Source organism: Otolemur garnettii, unplaced genomic scaffold (assembly GCF_000181295.1).
Source record: "Otolemur garnettii isolate 467f Iridium unplaced genomic scaffold, OtoGar3 scaffold00002, whole genome shotgun sequence".
Classification (NCBI taxonomy): domain Eukaryota; kingdom Metazoa; phylum Chordata; class Mammalia; order Primates; family Galagidae; genus Otolemur; species Otolemur garnettii.
In genome coordinates, this window is record NW_003852397.1 from 584,227 (window position 1) to 590,742 (window position 6,516).

The window sequence follows — 6,516 nt, forward strand, 5'->3', positions numbered from 1 at the left end:
ACAGTAATAGCCATAGCAATAGGTCCCAAATTTCAACAATATTAGTCCCCCTCATACTTTAATTTTCAGGGAGAAATTAAAATTTAAAAACTAACTCACTTTTCCTTTATAATTTAAAGATCAAAAAAAATTCAGAATTATAAAGTTAAAGAAATTATTATTATTATTTTGCAGTTTTGGCCTGGGCTGATCTTGAACCCGCCACCCCTGATATGTGGGGCTGGCGCCTACTCCTTCAGCCACAGGTGCCACCCAGGTTAAAGCAATTATTTACCTCCAAATTCTTAAGCCCCTAGACTCACTAAATAAGAAGCTCTGGAGACTGGGCCAAAATCACTTATCTATAAAACCTGAAACCTGAGAGTTTTAAAAATAAATAAAACCAAAAAATACTAAAAAGTTACCCAAACCCCCCCCCCAAATAACAACCCAGAAGCTGTGCCTTTGCTGGGAGTAAGAGTGCTTGCTTTCTTAATAATCTGATTCTTTTTTTCTTAACAGTACTGCTTTAGTCAAAGTCAGCAGCAAAGTCTCATTCCTGTCCCTCAAACCCGTGTCAAATGAAAAATAAATTCATCACCAGTGAACAACAGCTTTCACTTCTGTAAGTAGAAAAAGTTGTCCTACAAGAATATATTAAACTTGTTCATTTATTTCCTATATGAACATTTGGGTCTGTTTCAAAAGGTTATGTAGTTCATGTACCTTGTTTGGGGTTTTATGGATGCTAAATGTATCAGACTTTATTCAGATATGATTTAAGATTAATGGGCAAAAATAGTTTTTTAATACCCATGTAACAAAATTGGAATAGAAAATGAAACCAAGACACACAGGGAAAATGAGATTTCTAACACACATGGCCCACCCACATCTACCTTTTCCTAAATCCACTGGAGGGAGGATCTTCCTCTTATCTGTGAAGCATCAAGAGCCTGCCTCTATTGACCCCTGGACCATTCCCCTCCCATCACTGATTGGAACTTATCACAACAGGAGCAAGGGGAAGTGGTCACAGCTTTGTTCAGAAACAGACCAAAGGGACAGCAGTTACCATCCCCCCCCCAATCAGGATCCATCAAATAAGCAAGTTACCCCTTTGCCCAAGAGAAGCATAAGAGGGAAGAGTAAGTGAAGAAGTCAGATTAATTTCCCAGTATCCTCTCTTCTCTTTGGGAGAGTAGTGAAAGTTCCTTCATGAAAATAAGAAGAAAAAGTAGAAAAGTCTTAACACATCTTAAGGACCAAGAGATGGTTGGAGGAATGTGTGCATTTTTAGACCTGAGCAGTAGTTCCATTTGTTTAATTAAATTTTGGTGACTCATATATTTGTTTACTGTTTTAACACTGAAAATAGTCATGAGATTTATTTGTCTGTGTTAAAAAAAAACAAACACACACACACAAGGCTTTATCATAATCTTAATGAAGCTGTCTTTTGTCCAAGTCTTCTCCAAACCTCAGTTTGTAGCCACCCAGGAATTCTACCTTTTTGGAAGCAAGCCATCACTGAAACATGTTTACCCATTCTCCTCTCTTTCTCTCTTTTAGGATAAAGTCTCATTTTGTCACCCTCAGTAGAGTACTGTGAAGTCATAGCTCACAGCAACCTCATACTCTTGGGCTCAAGTGATCCTCTTGCCTCAGCCTCCTGATATAGAATTCTAACACTCAGGGCAAGACAGGGAACCCCCATTCTCTAAGCTCAGGTGAGTTCAGAAGTCAGACCCCCATTTCCAGACTCAAGCAGACTACCTTTTTCGGGACACACCCTCTGATAAGATCATGAACAAAGCAGTGTGTGATGGTTTTTTGGATGGTTCCACCTTGGGTAGGAGCACACACCCTAATCCCTTCTCAGGGACAAAGACTGTAAAGGACCAACTGTCAGCCATGTGTAATCCTCCAGACTTAAGACCCCTAGATAAAAGAGCCCACGTGGAGACTCCCAAGGGAGTTCTTTCTCCATTCCAGAAGCTCTGGTGCTTTTCACTTCTTCTGTATTCCTTTCTAACTTCTAATGAAAGTGCTATCTTACCACCGATCTGTGATCCCTGGGTTCATTCTTCAAATACCTGAGACCAAGGACCTACTGAAGAACAAAATTCTGGTATCACTTCCAAGTAGCTCAGACCACAGGTGCCCATGTTGTGCCTAGATTTTTCCCGAACCCCCAAGAGTTAGTACGAGACACATTCTGATGTAAAGATCATGAGGCAAGCTTTATTTAGGCCCGGGCCTGGACTCTCCTGGTGAGCACACTGAGGAAGAGTCCCACGAACAGTTTTTATAGGGTACAGAAAACAAGAAGGGGAGGTAAAGTACGGGTACAATTTTGATTGGTTGCTAGGGGCACGGGCAGATTACAGGTTAGGCATTAGCTCATGATTGGGCATAGGTTTCGTGCCATGGGGTGGTGCTATCTTTGAGATGGGTGGGGGACATTATGCTGACTCATTGGACCAAAAATGGTGGCACTGGCCGTCATTAAAATGGCGTTGGCTCGGTTCTCACATTGCTGACTCATTGGGCCTAAGATGGCAGCGGAGGCTGTCATTAAAATGGCATTGGCTCAGCCTTCACACCCACCACAACACCTAGCTAGTTTGAGACAGGGTCTCCTTCTCAGTCAGACTAGTCTTGAATTCCTGAGGTTAAGCAATATACCAACCATGGCCTCCCAGAGTGCCAGGATTACAGGCACCATTCCCGGCCCCATTCTTCACCCTTGAACATAATCAGTTAAGAGGTTAGCATTTTGTTGAAGGGAGGCCAACTTTGTTCCCCATAAAAATATTTGAAATTTAAATTTGATACTAGACTTAATCTTGTTCTAAACTTAAATGGGAGGTGTTATTCATATTACAATAGAAAAATCAGATTTGTATCATGAAAAAATAACATAAACACAAAAATGAATAGTGAAATAAACAGCAGCTGCAAGAAGGATGACCCCACTTCAGATGTAATTAATTACTAGAAATTTATTGATAATTTGATACACCTGCAGGTGCAGCTGCGGGGGGAGTGGGGGGGCTGACACCATATAGGCAAGCAGCCTGCAGTGGCAGGTGAGATGCCTTTTTATACTGTTATTCTGCATAGTCATGCATGCTCAGCAAGCTAGTGCAATACAGAAGCCAATCATAGAGGTTAAAGCAGGGTTGCAGGGTGAAGGTACATATTGATTCATAAATCACAAGATATATCACAAGTACATTACTTCATGATCATAAGATGGGGTATATTATAGGGAGTTACACAATTCAGGGTGGAGGTTCATGTTAACTTATGGTACATTAGCTCACAAATCATAACATAGAAGTTACATAGTTCAGGGGTACAAATTGGGTAAGTTTCTGAAAACAACTTGGGACCTTTTCACCCGGGGCTTTATTTGGAATCCACCCCTCCCTTCCTCCTTTTCTTATCTTCAAGTTTCTTCCCAGAATCTAACTTCTTCACCCTTGAGAGGGCTGGAACTAAAAGGTTTTAGGAGAGGTTTCCTTTTCAAGGATAGGGAGCTTGTTCCCCACTGGTCTTAGGGAGGGGGTCAAGGGCTGGGGGCTTGGTTATCACAATAGAAGGTGATAGAGAAGGCATTATAGACTTTTTTGTAATTTTTTCCTGAGTCTGGGTGATCTTGCCCTTGAATTATATGAAACCCCTCTGAGTTTTACTTTAAGTAGGTCACTCTTACTTGAAATAATAAGAACTCCAACTAAAGCACCTACTGTTTCTCAAGGTTCTCCAGGGACATACACATGAGCCACTTGATATTATTATGGGATTATGTCATTCCATTGTTTCTGGCTCCTGGTGTATTTCTTTTTAAAATGAGGCAGAGGGTATAATGATTCTTTTTCTTTATGGATTTGTTTTCTTCCATTATAATCTTCTTAAAGATAATTAATAATGTAGAAAAAAGCATTAGACAAAAATGCAGAATGTTTTATTCTGTTCCATTCAGCCAACCCTTAATGATCACCTAGTGCATGAAAGTAGGCTCTGTATTAGGAAACGGGCAAAGAAGAACTTCATAACATGAACATGCTCTCAAGGAAATTTCAGTTTGGTTGTGAGGATTAATGCATACAAAAAGGCAAACTAACCAGCATATTGCAATAGAACGGATATTATAAATAAACCTGGAACTAGGTGCTGTCACAAAGCAGAAGTGGAAACTCTAAGTTCTACTCGGGGAGACCGAGGAGGACATTGCCAATGAGATTAAATATGCACTGGGGCTTAAAGTAGTGCTAATTATATAAACATAGGTACTTACCACCGATAGTAATTCATTAAAGAAATGAATTCATTAAAGAAATGCTGGCTGCACTTAAGGAGAAATAGTTGGACAGACACCAACTTGTTAAGACTCCTGGTAAGGTGATGGTGCCATATCCTTCAGGCAAGGAGAAGATTTTAAAGGTTTTAAAAGACTGGAGTGATACCATTATACCAGTGTTCTAGAAAACTCCCAGAGGAATGTGAAATGTATTATGTAGGTGTGCTACTCAGAGTAGGGAATTTACTTAAAAGGCTATTGCAGCAATCTTAGTTTAGAGGAAAAATGATACAAGGAGGAATCAAGAAATAGTTCAGAGGCTGAGTTAGAGATTTAATTATAAAACTCACTGACCATAAAGAGATTGTTGTCTACAGAAAGGAAAGACTCAAGTAATACACAGTGGTATCATCAGAGTAAACAAGGTCACATCCTCCCCTAGGAAGGCACACTATTAGCATGTCTGTCACTCTTACTAGGATAGAGAGATAAAGATGTAGATAGAAACAGAGACAGAAAGAGAGAGATAGATGGTATACCTGAAGATATAGATATAGATTCAGACGGAGAGTAAGATAAAGATATAGTTGCTATCACATAACCTCTTGGGAAAGTACTAAAGATTTCTAAAAGGCCTTAGGCAGCAATATTTTCATCCATTGCAGAAACTTCTCTCTAAACTTCAGCAATTCACTCCTACAACTAAACTTATTTGTATCCGCTTGAAATCATAGCCATAAAGTTGGATAATAAATAAAATTTCCAAGTCACGTTTGACTTCTGCAATTATAAGAGGAAAAAGAAACAATATGTAAGATAACCTATATTAGCAGTATATGCCGAGTACTACAATTTTAATACGATTTTTTCCTTTCTTAAAATGTGTATTCATTTTTGGCACCCTCTGTGCCTATACATAAACAAATATGTATATGGAAAATGTCTCATCAATAATCTTATTAAAGTGCAAGTACTACCAGTGATTTTATTCTACCTGAAATACTTGCATCTCAAAAATTATACAACAAAAATAAGAGGAAAAAGACCCAATTTTTCTATGAATCTATTCACCTGTGGTTACAGAAATGTGACTTCTGCAATTTCCATGAACAAAAAGTCCCATTTCTCCTACATATTTAAGGTAAGCAGAACAACAAAGAAAAATATATGGAAAATATGTTGTATAATAAATACACTGTTCATCAGAGCAAATTTACAGACTATTGTTAATCTGCGGAATTTATGCTGATTTCCTCTTCATTAAAATTAATGAAGCAAACTGTCTCTTCCATGTAGAAAATAAACATAGAAGAAGTTGGTATTTTTCTGACCTTGAAAGTGCCAGGCAAGTTTGTTAAGTCTCTTGGGAGTTAGCCGAAGGAGGAGGGGATGGAAGGAAATGATACTGCCGTAGAAAGAGCTTTCATAAAAGCTAAGCGGTAACAAAGGGCAGGACACAACAGAGGAACTAGAAGGTGTGGGGGACGCGTGAGAAGGGAAATAAGGAGAGAATTGGAGGAAGTCGAAAGGGCCAGCTCGGGAGGCCTCTGAAACTCTGCACAGGAGCTGGAACTTCAGCCTCGGCGAGAAGAGTCATACGATTGCTCTGAATGAGAAAGTCACATCAACAGATCAGAGACAATTGGAAGTTGAAGATGATTACCAAGGTCGTTGAAGGGACAGACGGTGGAATTGGATCTGAATGAAGATGGGTGACATCTAACTTTGAAAGAAAATGGAAGATTTGAAGGCGAGATTTGACTGGAGTGAAGTCCAGGTGTGCACAGGGAGACAGGGAAGCAATGGAAGTTCAAGGAGGTTTTCTTCCCAGGTCAGTTCTGCAGATGCGCCAATTGAACTGACTGAAGAGAGGTGGGAGTGTGGCCCTTGAGGTCAGGGAGTTGAGGAAGGACAGAGGTCGTCACAGCAGGTCATTTCCCTTTTCCTGTACAATGTCCCCATTCCCCTGGTTTGGTTTGGTTTGGTTTTATATTTTGCTCTCATTCTCGATGTGATGATGAGGCGTTTTGTTTTTGTGGGTCGGTTTTTATTATGTTCTTAATCATGTCAAGTTCTGAAATTCAAATTAGGTATGAGAGGAAAAAATTACTTAGCCACTTAGCCTAATCAAAATAAGCTCATTTTGTGGTCTACCCCACGTATCAGAGCCCTACAGGGTAATTTTGGGGTCACAACCCCAGTTAACAATAAGTTGCTATTGCTCCCAG